At 39.8% G+C, this 13423-nt stretch overlaps 1 protein-coding gene across 5 annotated transcripts in view; it reads left to right on the forward strand.

The window, feature by feature from the left end:
- PIP5K1B (phosphatidylinositol-4-phosphate 5-kinase type 1 beta) overlaps positions 1 to 13423 on the forward strand; it is a 118739-nt gene that overhangs the window by 101 nt on the left and 105215 nt on the right. The window contains exon 1 of one of the 5 annotated variants that reach the window (XM_089490356.1): positions 5430 to 5449. The exons of the other annotated variants lie outside the window; for them this stretch is intronic. The gene's annotated coding sequence lies outside the window, so the exon portion shown is untranslated. Of the gene's footprint in view, positions 1 to 5429; positions 5450 to 13423 lie in introns of those variants that run through there. 5 annotated transcript variants of the gene reach the window in all.

Raw genomic sequence — 13423 nt, forward strand, 5'->3', positions numbered from 1 at the left:
GCCTGTCTCTGTGTGGGCTGAGGGAAGAAGGGCCTCCTCCAGATACACCTGGAAAGGTCCTTAATAGCCTCATTCCTCTCTCCTTCCTTCCTTCTCTCCTTCCTTCCTTTCCTCCTTCCCTGCTTCCTTCACTCTTTCCTTCCTTCCTTCCCTCCCTCCATCCCTCCCTCCTTCCTTCCTTCCCCATTCCCTCCTTCCCTTCTTCCTTCCTTCTCTTCTTCCTTTTCTTCTTCTTTCCCTCCCCTCTCTCCCCTCCCCTCTCTCCCTTTCCTTCCCCTCCTTTTGGCTTCTTAATCCGGATTGAACAGGTGTTGGGGTTGCTGCACAGTTGGGGACACCCTCTCTCCCCTCCTGTGTCTCCCCTGAATGCAGTCCTGAATGCAGTCACTCACATCAGTCTCTCAAATCAAAATGATGCCCAAACCGCAGCCTGTACCTTAGGGAATATATATATATATATGGGAAGGCAGCAACGTTGGAGATGCTCCTCGGGCTGCGTCCACACTGTAAAAAAACAACCCGGATTGGCACCGCTTTTAAGTGCCATGGCTCAAGCAAGGCTGTGGAATACTGGCAGCTGTCGTTTGTTGTGGCACCAGAGCTCTTATTAAGGAAAGGAAAGCTGCATTCACATTGCAGAAGTAATCCAGTTTGACACCACTTTAACTGTCCTGGCTCAGTGCTGTGGGATTCTGGGATTTGTAGTTTTGTGAGATACTTAGCCTTCTCTTTCAGAGAGCCCTGGTGCCACAGTGAATTACAGTTCCCAGAATTCCAAAGCATTGAGCCTTGGCAGTTAAAAGCGGTATCAAACTCACATTATTCCTGCAGTGCAGCCATGGAAATAAATCCTATTGACTTGGATCCAGAACAAACTACCATTCCCAGAATTCCATAGCATTGAGCCATGGCAGCTAAAGTGGTGCCAAATTTCCATTATTCCTGCATTATTGGCCCAGTGTGGATGGACTCCTGGTTTCACAAAATGAGGAGGACCTCGTCCCCCGCCATCATCATCATCATCATCTTCTTCTTCTTCTTCTTCTTCTTCCCTCTCCTGTTCAAACTGAACATTTTTTTGTGCCAAAGGCAGTCTTTGTGGTTGATAGTTGTGTGGCAGAGGCACTTTAAGGATTACAGGGTTGTTTAAATGGGTGGTTTCATGTCAGGGTGCATCCACATTGGAGAAATAATCTGGTTTGACCCCGCTTTAAGTGACCTGGCTCAAGGCTGTGGGATTCTGGGAATGGTAGTTTGTTCTGGTTCTAACCCAATGGGATTTACTTCCACAGCTGCATCTGTACCGCAGGAATAATGGAAGTTTGACGCCGCTTTAGCTGCCATGGCTCAATGCTATGGAATTCTGGGAATTGGAATTCATTGTGGCACCAGGGTTCTCTGAGAGAGAAAGCTAAGTATCTCACGAAACTGCAAATCCCAGAATTTCACAGTATTGAGCCATGTCAAACTGGATTATTTCTGCACTGTGGATGCAGCTTTATTCTCCTTAATGTTCCATCTTTTATTCATTGATTCTCTTTACTGTTATGACATTGTTTTTTGTATTATCCTTTAGTAAATCAATTAATTTTTTTTAAAGGAAAGTTCCCCGACTTAGTAGAAATGGACAAGTTGACTTGTTTTATTGGAAAGCTCATTGTTGACATTTCTGAAAGACTGGAAACCCTTTATAGATTCTTTGCATGAACAATGACAACAAACTACCATTCCCAGAATTCCATAGCCTTGAGCCATGGCAGTTAAAGTGGGGTCAAACCAGATGATTTCTCCAGTCTGGATGCAGCCTCAGACAGTAAAATCAATGCTCTGGGACAGCCATTACCACACTGGCACATGCCACGGTTTGTACAGCAAGCCTGTTTCTCTCCCAGAAAATGAAGAAGCTTCTTGCTGAGACTGAGAGTCCTTCCCTGGCAAAGATCACCGCAGGTGGCCTTGGCTTCCTCTAAGAAGAATCAAGGCATTTAGCAAGTTATTTTCCAGCTCCTACTCATAGTTTTCCCTTCTGATAGCTGAAGCATCCCCTTGTGGAGAAGAGCAACAGTTAGAGCTCTGTGAATCTCTAGGCCGTCTGCCTTTTATTCATGATTTCAGCATTTTATAGCTTCTTCAGTCTAAGAAAAAAAAAGGCTAAAATGTACACATTGGATAAAATGCTTTCTGCCTTTGTTCAGTTTCCAAGCCAGTCGAAAGACTGCTAAGAGAATAGATTTCCTCTCATGATCCATTCCTTATATTCAGTAATAAACATGATAGTTCGGAAGGAAGCTCCAGTCCACTTTCCAGGATGGTGTGTGAAAGATCTGGATGCTGAGTGACTTTTATGAATATGTAAATGAGCTATTTGTAAGTAAAAGAGCACCTGCTACATACAATTGTTTTACATATAAAATGAAAACAAATGCCTGGTCTTTTGCAGTCATTCATTAGACCCTGTTTGGTAACACTTAATTTAGTCTCTTCCTGTAAAGGTTAAGGATAAGGAAGGGCAGAGGAGGAAAAGAGCTAAGATTTTAATAGCAAAAAAATGGATACCAGAATATTCTACCGTTGATAGGAATTCCATAGAAAATCATTTATGCTGTTTGTCCATTGTTGCTAGTAAAAGCAATAGTCCATGACTGTGCTTAGAAGTATGGAGAAGTACTGAAGCAATTACGCAGATGTGCTTGAATTTTGAAAAAATTTGCTGCATGTTGCCCATAGAGGAAGCTTTCTGCTTGATATAATGAAGTTTGTCTTGCTTTATCACCAAGGTTATTTGCCTAAAAAGACTTGCTTCCTAGAACCAATATATATTGCAGTCCTCTACGTAGTCAGTACAGGGGAGTTTTCTGTTTCACTATATGCAAAACACACCTTAGTATATTTGCTGTGCTTATCTTAATTTTTCCATTTGAAGTACTGTTGCATTAGGTAATCTGACAAAAATGTCAGGAGCAGCTAACTCACGTTATCTTTAAAAAATGAGGTGGAGGCTTTGTGTCATGTGGATTTCATATGAATCCCAAAATGATTTGGGATGGCAGGTATGTGAGGCAGGAGCTTTAAGATGTTTTTCATTAATTCTTAAGCATGGGGAGTGACTAATTGGATGGTCTGATGTTTCAGTAAACCAGCATAACAAGAATAGGTTCAGTCCCCCCCTGCATTCCCTTCCGTCAGCATGGCCCTGAGTAGTTAGAAGTCTTTACTTCCATTTCATATTGACTGCAACTTGCTGTGCCAGTTAAACCCCACAGGAAAAAAACACCCTCAGTCATGCTGGAGAAAAAAGTACAGTCAGCCCTCCTTATCCTTGGATTTTTTATCCAGGGATTCATGCACCCACAGCTTGAAAATATTTTTTAAATGTATAAATTCTAAATAGCAAACTTTGATTTTCCATTCTACAAAAGGGACACCATTTTGTTATGCCATTATATTTGTGGGACATAAGCATCCATGGATTTTGTTAACCATGGAGGATCCTGAAACCAAACACCAGCGGATAAACTAAACCCTAGCGGACCCACTGTAGAAGGTATGCAAGCCCAAAGGCAGTCTAGGATTATCCCTGTAATACTGAAACATGCCCTTATGTCTCATCTGAATGCAGTCACTCAACCTAGAATCCAGCAGTGTATTTCTGTTGAATCCCATTGCATTCACTAGAATACGCAACCTCCTCTCTCTGCTGTATGCTATGTATCCTACAGACCTGCTGTGGAGGGTTAGGAGACCTTCTGAAGTAGAGGATTTGTTTGCCACAGGAGGGTGAAACAGCAGGAAGGAAAGAAAGCCTGATTTGTATTGGCACAGACAGTTGGATCTTGTTCTCAACATTTATAGAACAGCTTTAGCATTGTTGTGTGCATTTGAGTTGTTTTTGACTTATGAGAACCCTAAGGTTAACTTGTAGTGGAGTTTTCTTGGCAGGATTTATTTAGAGGAGATTTTCCATTGCTTCCTCTGAGGCTGAGCGTGTGTGGCTTGCCCAAAGCCACTCAACAGATTTCCATGGCTGAGAGAGGGTTTGGGAGAGCCCTCCCTCATCTTAACACTCAGCCCATCTCACCTACTTTCATAGAGTGGCTAGATAATGTGAAATTCCCCATGACACCTGCAAGTTTAATCCATGAGCCACAGCTTACCCCCTGCCTTTTTCCAAATTGTAGGGAGGTATCCTCCCCAACACTTACGTTGATAATTGGTGTAAGGATCTGGGGATTCCATAATGCTTTCAAATACTTTGTTTACCTGGGTGGAGTGCAAGCTCTTCTCCATGCTTCACACACCCTGTTGTGAGTTTATGTGGGCCTTCTGTTTTATCTCATTTGACAGCAGCTTTTAAGGTCAGCCTGAAAGAGAGACTTCCTTTTTTCCTCTCCATGGGTTCATTGTATAACAACAGCTACTCTCCCTCTCTGTCTTCATTTCCCATTCATTCATGGATCTGCCAGCTAACTACAAAAAATGCAGCCCTGCCTAACTTACTGTTATGCTTGTAACATGGCAGCTTGATCTGTAGAAGTTATCAGCAGAAACCTTTTATAGAAACTGGGTTCTTTCAGATGGTGCAAATGTGTCAGGAGGTTGCTGGTGTTTGCGGTATTTATTACAGTATTTCTTGTTTTTGTTTTTTTTAATATCCAGACAATGTTTCTGTTGTCCTGGAATATTTCTGGCAGTTCCTGGCACCAGCTGCAATATTTTATTGCCACCTTATATATAAATTGAGGGCTAAAATTATGGATTTTGATATGACCCTTGGGTAAATCAAGGGTAAAACCTAGGAACATGTAACAAAGGATCTAAAGGATGAAGCAAAGGAAAACAATGCCAAAGAACTTATAAAATTTCAGCAAGCATTACTGTTTTTGCTCACCATAAAAGCTGGATTTATGAGGAAGGCACTACAGTGCATGGTGGTTGTATGATATGTGGGGGAGGCGACCATGTGCAGAGGGGGCTAAGAAAATAAGCACATGTCCATAAGAATGAAAAGACAAAGCAGAGAAAATGGTGACTATGTTAGCAGTAATTATAACCTTTAACTTTAATGTGATAACTTTGCCTGATTTTAACCCAGAATACAGACAAACACACACAGATGTCATTCAAATCCTTCAAAGCCTGATTCTCCTCAGTGCCTCTTTGAGGGAAAGCTCCAAAGAGCTGCCACTGCCATCATTTTTCCACTCAGGCATTTTAAAAGGTCAGAAGCAGCACCATGATGGAGGGAGAGCGGGGTGGGGTGGGGTGATGCTTCTCTTAGGTTCTCCCAGGGTGGACTAAGTTCTCACTTTTTGTCACCCTATTCAGATAATAATAATAATAATAATAATAATAATATAATAATATAATAATAATAATAATAATTTTTATTTATATTTTCCCATCTCTCCCAGATGGATCGGGGATTATGTCTTTTTTGATAAGAGTTAAAGTAAGTATTTACATTGACCCGTGGATAAGTCGACCAAGATTTTTGTCTCATTTTTGACTAAAATTTCTAGACTATACTGTATACAGTAAGTGAACTGTGCCAGGGCCTTTGTTATGGACCTTTGGCTAATTTCCAAAGGGTAGTTGTGTTAGTGTGTGTGTGTGTGTTTGCACCAGAACTTTAAAGCATGGAATGGGAACCCTCAGCCTATCCACATTAATGGAGGGTCTAGAGAAAACTCCTTCTTGATGTTCTGTCTCCCATTCGATTTCCCCATCACCACATCTTTCCAATTTGCTTAAAGACTAATGTGTTTTGTTTTATGACATAACTATTCACAGGCTGAGGATCTGTTTCATCAGATGCACAGGGCTCTCAGCTAAACATAGAAACATGTAGCTGAAGTTGAAGAGTTCCCAGTTCTTAGCAAGTATAGGTGGTAGCAACTGTTTGTCTAGAATGTTAAACAAACTGTAGATATTCTTAGTTAATGAAGTAGACGTGTCCCCAGGCATTACTGTACTTCTTTAATAGAAAGTTTGGTATCAGATGCAGAAATAACATAAAAAGAATAGAGTTAGGTTCCTACAGCACAGAAAACACACATAGAATCATAGCATCATAGAGTTAGAAGAGACCACAGGAGGGCAACTAAAATGGAAACCATGCCCTATGAGGAACAACTCAGGGAGCTGGGGAGGTTTAGCCTGGAGAAGTCATTCCTCATAGGGCATGGTTTCCAGACCCTTCACCATTTTAGTTGCCCTCCTTTGGACACGATCTAATTTCTCAGTGTCCTTTTTGAATTTTGGTGTCCAGAACTGGGTGCAATATTCCAGGTGGGGCCTGACCAAAGCAGAATAGAGTGGCACTATTACATCCCTTGATCTAGACACTATACTTTTATTGATGCAGCCTAAAATTTCATTGGCCTTTTTAGCTGCCGCATCGCACTGTTGACTCATGTTCAACTTGAGATCTGCTTGAACTCCTAGATCCCTTTTACACGTAGTTTCATTCAGCCAGGTGTCACCCATCCTATATCTGTGCATTTTGTTTTTTTGCCCTAAGTGCAGTACACTCTTACCCTGGGATACGAATGCGCCGCGATACGAAATTTCCGGGTTACGAAAAAAAAAATAATAAAAAATATTTCCGGGTTACGAAGGTTATTCCGGGTTGCGAATAAAATTTTGGTGCTTTTCGGCGCTATTTTGCACCAAATCGCGGCTTTTCCCCATTAGCGCCTATGGCTTTTTCGCCTTACGAAGCCTTCCGGGTTACGAAAATGGCGGCGGAACGAATTAATTTCGTAACCCGGGGGCCGAGTGTACCTTACATTTCTCCATGTTGAAATTCATTTTGTTAGTTTTGGCCCAGCTTTCTAGTCTATTCAGGTCATTTTGAATTTTGATCCTGTCCTCATATGAAATTAAACAAGCTGGTCAGGCAAGCTTTTGTATAAGTAAACAAAGACTTTTAACCTTTTTGTAGTTATTTCAAAGGTTCTTCCAAAATTAGTCTAATTTCCACTTTTCTTGTGATTTCCATTTTGATTGCTAAGGCGGGTTACAGACCGCCATTTAGTACGTAATGAATACGTACTAGGGTTAGGAAGGGGCGGTGCTTCCGCACCCCCCTAACCCTAGTACGTATTCCATACGTACAACATGGCGGCGCCCCTTCCACATGGGGGCCGCCATGTTTATGTATTGGACGCTGTGCGTCCGCACGTGTCGCGGCGTCTATGATGTCGCGAGTCCGCCCCTGGCGCCTCGCGACGTCATAGAGGCGCCGCTTAAAGAAGCTCCATTTTGGAGCTTCTTTTTTGCTCCGCAAGGGAGCCGCGCGGTGTGGGTGCAGCGGCTCCCTTACAGAGCAAACGGCGGCGGCGGCGGCAGACCGCCTCAAAGCAGCGGTCTATAACCCGGCTAAATATATGTTTATGCTTTTTTTTAACGTGCTAAGGATAACTGGTAAAGCAAGCTTATCAGCTTTTCTGTTTTACAACAAATGCATGCTCAGCAAGGGTTTCTGCAGGCAGCTGCTGTTTACCTTGCCTCTTTCAAGCAGTTACATATGGCTACAGTAGGATCAAGTAAGGCAATATCCTGCTTATCCCAGCTTAGGCTTTGGCCCCATACAGACAGGCCAAAACAAAGCTGCTTTGGGTCACATTGAAAGTATGCTGTTTAAATGACACACGCATCTTAAGAGGCCAGAAGCTGCACCAAAGCTACGCTCTAGTCATTAGGACTGGAGCGTGGCTTTGGTGTGGCTTTTGGCCTCTTAGAACACATGCATCATTTAAATGGCATACCTCCAAAGTGACCCAAAGCAGCTTTATTTTGGCTTGTCTGTATGGGCTCTTCATTGCATTTTTACTGGAAACACGCTGCTGCAACCTAAGACAAGATTCTGTGTTTCATCAGCCTCCGTCAGTGCCAATGCTGCTAAATAACATCCAGTTAGACAGGGGATGAGGAAGAAAGGATAGCCTGGGAGGGTGTAAAAAGCTTTTATAGAAAGGAGATTCACTGTTGAAGGCTTTGTTAATTGAGGTGTGGCTGTTTTTTGATATCCTAATTATGTAAACAAGTCTTCGAGCTTTTTGTGTAGCCTTTTAAAACTGAAAATGTATCTGATATCATCTGAATCTTCTGTCAGCTTTTTATCCCATTTTTGTAGTTGTTTTGATGACGCTATTTTGATTGGGGTACAAATGAATAAGTGTGGAGTACAGTATACAACTTTGTCTCTTGCCAATTCATAAATACTCCCTGTACTTTGGATATATGTTGTAATTAGTTGAATGCTATTAATAACCTCAGCTATATTGGATCTGAAGACGTCATATATATGAAGACTTTATATATGTGTGTATATTTATCCACACAGATGCACACAGTGTGAGATGTTTTTTGCATTAATCTGTTAGAAATTATATGTTCTATACATAGAAAAATTTGAATGTTCTGTATTTTGAGGGCCTTTCAGAGTTTTGTATTTATGCAGCTACATGGTTTTCATGATGCTGGAGGAGATGGCCACAGAAATGAAATAAAGTACCAACCTGATAATGTTGTTAATGCAAAGGTATATTTTTAGGATGTCTGAAAGAATATATACATTGAGTTTGCTGTTTTTCTTCCTTGTTCGTGTTTGCGTACTCTGTTCCCAAGATTGTTTATAATAATATAACATCTTGTATAATTGAAGATTTCAGTAGAAGCAAGATTAGAACGGCCAACAACTCTAGTCCTAAAATATTTATTCAGATATGAATTTAGTTGATTTACCTTAGTTTACGCTGCCTTGAATCCCTATCTTGGGAGAAAGATGGTATATAAGTAAATAAAATAAACAAATAAAATTTATCTTGAACTATTTTAAATAATACATGTATGGCTGCAGTCCTGACCACCCATTGAACACAATGGGACATAACTGAGTAAAAAGTCATGGCTGCAATTGTGTGTTTGCTTATTTGATAGTAAATTATGCTGAACTCAGCTGGACTTCTTTTCAAGTACCAGAACAAAAGCATATAAGACTCCTACTGGATCAAACCAAAGGCCTACTGTATGTAGTCTAGTGAACTGTACATATAGTGTTCAACCATTAGCCTATGGGAAGTCCACTAACAGGACATAAACTCAACTGCATCCTATATAATGCACTTCCTAGCAACGGATAGACAGAGGCAGGCAATAATTATGTATGTTACTGTTCAGTGGATGGATATACTGCAGAAACAATTTTTTCATATTGCCACTTAGTTGAAGTTTTGTTTTCACTTGTGTATCTGGCCAGTTTATTCTATTAAGCAGGGATATGTGTTTTTTTCAGAAATGAGGTAGAAAAAATAGTCGCTGAAGGCCATGAGGGAATCTAGGTTTTTACTTCTGTGAGACAGAGGTTGAAATTAGGCAAGGTTTTCCCATCTCAGCTATGGAGAAATTTTCTCACTGCTCTTCTTTCCTGTATTGATTGTTGAGATGCTTTTCTTTCTTTCTTTATGTCTTTTTAATTTTAAGAAATTATTTTTAAATTGAACTTGTAATCTTTTAATGCATTATTATATATCTTCTTTTCTAATATGAACAGTTTGGATCTCATGATGTCACAATCTGCAAATATTATGAATAGCTAAGCAATGTAACTTGTCATATTGGGCAAGGGTCATCTTAGCAACTACCTCAATATTGTTGGTATTTTCACTTTCACTGAGCATGGTTGGTCAGTGTTAGCTCCGGCAGGTGAGATTCCTTGACATATTGTTTAATCTAGTATAACTGTTACCTCTTAAGAATATAAAGGGAAAATAGAAGAACAGCATGAAACAATAAAATAAAAACTGTAAAGTACAGTAGCTTGCAGATTCACCTATATCTCTACTTTATTTAATAAAAGTATGTAAGTAAAGAATCAGGACCACTCTGGTCTTTGTTGAGCCTCTAGAGATGGTTGGAGAGTGGCAGAAAATTGGGGAGAAATTATATTTGTTCTCTTTCAATTACTGGGCTTGAGAGTTGAGGGAGAGCAGCGAGCAAGGAAATGAGAGAGAGAAAGTCACTCCAGTTCTTTAAACCATTTTATTAATATTAAAATAGCAACAAAGAAGCTATTATGTAGATATTTTGACTATGAAAAGGGGATACAGCAATTTCTAGCATACCGTCCTTCTTAAAAATAGAAACACAGTAAAATGCAGCGTAATAAGTGCACTTGCGCATTGCAATTAAATACCGCCTTACTACCAAAACATGGCCACTGTGCCATTCATCACACAATTCATTGTTTAATGCCAAATCCTGTGATATGGTAATGTCTGCATTGGGCTCCCACAAACTGTTGCACAGCTGAAATGATTAGCACAAGCATTTTTGAACTAGTAGTTCCTAATCATGTAAAGAGTTATATCATCAAGGTCAGATGGGACATTGTAGTTCACTCCTCCAGGAGCAGAGAAACAGACTGATTGAACATTCGTTCCTGTTATTCAACTGTTCTCAGTATAAATATGTCCAATCCATCTTCAGTGTTTTCTGTAAGCCTAACAATTCCATTAGGTTTCAAGACAACCAACAACCCAGTAGCTGCAGCTTTTCCTTCAGTTGAGCACCTTTGGCATTTGTTTAGGAATTATGGTCCAGTGAAACAGAGTTTGAGATATGCATTCATCTTTGATGATAAGTCACAAGGAGAGCAGGAGTCAGATAATATTCTGTCATTTCAACTTTGGTTTTTGTTTTTACTTAAGTGTGGGTCGGTTTAAAACCTACCAACTTTGGGTCATTTAATCCATATAATGATGTAGACCAGGTGTGGAAATCATGTAGCCTACCAGATGTTGTTAGTGGCAACTCCAGGCAGCCCTTGATAGCATATCCAATGGTAAAGAATCCTAAGAGGTAAAGTCTAATAACACCTGGAGGTAATAGCATAGTAGCAAAAAGTTGAACATGTGGGTGTTTTTTTCTCATACACCTGGTTCCAATGTAACTCCAAATTGTGGTTCAACATTATGTGGATGAACAAGGGACAGACTCAGAGTCACATACACCTTCTGTCCCACATCCATCCATCCCCTTAATTTGTATCCTGCCTTTCTTCAGACTAGAACTTCAGGCAGCTTACAAAAAGACAGAGAGTATGATAAAACACGTCTAGTTAAAACCATACAAAATCAAGATTAAAACAGTGTTAAATAACAAAAGATTTAAGACCAATTAAAATCTTACTTTAAAACATTAAAAACACTACACCATAAAAGCCATGTTTGTTAAAATCAGTTCCCAAACATTTCTGTGTGTAAAAGAAGATGTTCAAAAGGAACAGATCAGCATTTTCCATTGGGAAAGTGCCTTGTTCAATCAGAATATTAAACTACAGTTTGACTCTGGTTTTGCTGAACTCACTGTAGTTTAAATCAACTGTTTTCCTCTGTTTCTCCTATGAGGGGTCTCTAGATAACCCCCCACCGCTTCTGTCTGAGCTAGATGGGACCTCTTGACACCTTAAACTATCTAAGCTGCCACTATCTACTGAATTTACCCCCCCCCCCTTTCTCCTGATAATTCAGTTGGAAGTTACTTTGGGGTTGCCAAAGTACCCCCAAACCCTGGTGAGGAGATGGAAACCAAGCCAAGACATGTGAAAGAGAAATGTGAGAGACAAAAGTACTTTTAAAGGAAAAGGTTTTATTCTAAGTAAGAAAACTTCATAGCAACAGGCTGTCTGTATGTGAAGAACCATCTTGACCTTCAAGCTCTGATTAAAAGTTACAGTTAAAGTCAGATTAGGTCATTTCAGCCAAATCAGGAAAAATAACCCAAACTTGACCTAACTAGCTAATAGCAATAGCAAGTACATTTCTATACCACTTATCAGTGAACTAACTCTCTATAAGCAGTTTACAATGTGTAAGCCAATTGCCTCCAACAAGCTAGGTACTCATTTTAGCGACCTACGGAAGGATGCAAGGCTAAGTGAACCTTGGAGCCCCTGGGATCAAACTCACAACCTTGTGGCTGCAGTGCTGTCAGGGCTCTCAATACAGTTTGCTGTTCTGTTCACAGCTCAGATGGGATTTGTGGTCCTTGATATGCATGGGGAAGCTGGGAGACTGGAAAAGCCTCCCTCATGATCTCTTTTTAAAGCTTTTCATGACCTTTGCTGAGAAAGATCTTGAAAGGTTCCTGCTTCTGCTCAATCACTCATGCCACTGAACGATTGTTGTCTCATCAGACCCACATTAAACTGCAACTTTACCTCCTCACACATTTAACCATTTGTTACCTAAGAAGAAGGTTATTTGCAGCTCAGGTAGAGGGGGGAGGGAACTTCCATTATCACAACTCCAAAATCCAAATTTTTCCACATGGGTGGCTGAGATAGTGACACAAAACATGATGAACTTTTAGACTTGAGTCCTATGTCTAAGATATCTCATTAGGTATATGCAAATATTCCAGAATCTGAAAAAAATGCAAAATTGAAAGCATTTCTGGTTCCAAGCATTTTGGATAAGGAATACTCCACTTGTAGTCTTTTAACTAAATGTATCATTGAACGCTTTTTTAAAATGTTTGCACTCCATATTGTTGTAGATGTTCAGTTTTAATTTATTTGAAACTATTTGAAAGAAATTTAGGATATAAATCAATCAATCAATTAATTTGTATAAGTGTATTTGAAATAGGTTTTCTGCTCTGCAATGGTCTACTTTCCTGAATTTCCTTGTATTAATTATCTTGAGTGGTATGTTAGCTGTAGTAGCAGTCTCTCTTGCAAAGTGCTGTAGTGTGGTAATATAAATTTTCTACTGTCATTTTTAACAAGGTTGAACTGAAAACGTTTCTAGTTACAGTTTTCATTAGACATTGAATAAATGTGGGAACTGTACACAGTGCTCTTTATGTTGCTGTTTTATAACTTGTTCTGGCAGAGCTGTAACTAGCATTTCAAGATCATGTTTGCAGATATTGAGATAATGAAAAATAGAAGTGTATTTGCTGTTCATGGTTTCAAGGGAATGCAGTTCATAAATACTGACACAAAAAAAGTTGTCTTGATTGTGCTGAGAAACTGAAAGTTGCCTGGATTGGTATGCTGGAACAAAACATAGGTAGTATGAGACTAGCAGATGAATAGTGACATCAAGGCTTGAATAAGGTTTCCTGTTCTCAAGCATCCTTTTTCTGTCTTCCTTCACCTGCCATTGCAATGATAGCAGTTTTCAAATATTAAAAGAAGTGACTGAAAGCTTTCTTGGTCTGTGAAGCAGATAAAATGGTTCATTTTCCACATTGCTTATTGGTGAGACTAGTACAGAAGATACATTTTTAACAAAGATTTATATAGTTATAAATAATAATTTCAAAGATTGTGTTTTTTTAATGGGTGGAATAGATACCATATATACTCGACTGTCCTCTATTTTTGCAAGCCCTTAACCTTGGAGTCCTGGGG

This window comes from Sceloporus occidentalis, unplaced genomic scaffold, assembly GCF_023333645.1.
Source record: "Sceloporus occidentalis isolate IW3139 unplaced genomic scaffold, rSceOcc1.0.p SCAF_1, whole genome shotgun sequence".
Taxonomy (NCBI): domain Eukaryota; kingdom Metazoa; phylum Chordata; class Lepidosauria; order Squamata; family Phrynosomatidae; genus Sceloporus; species Sceloporus occidentalis.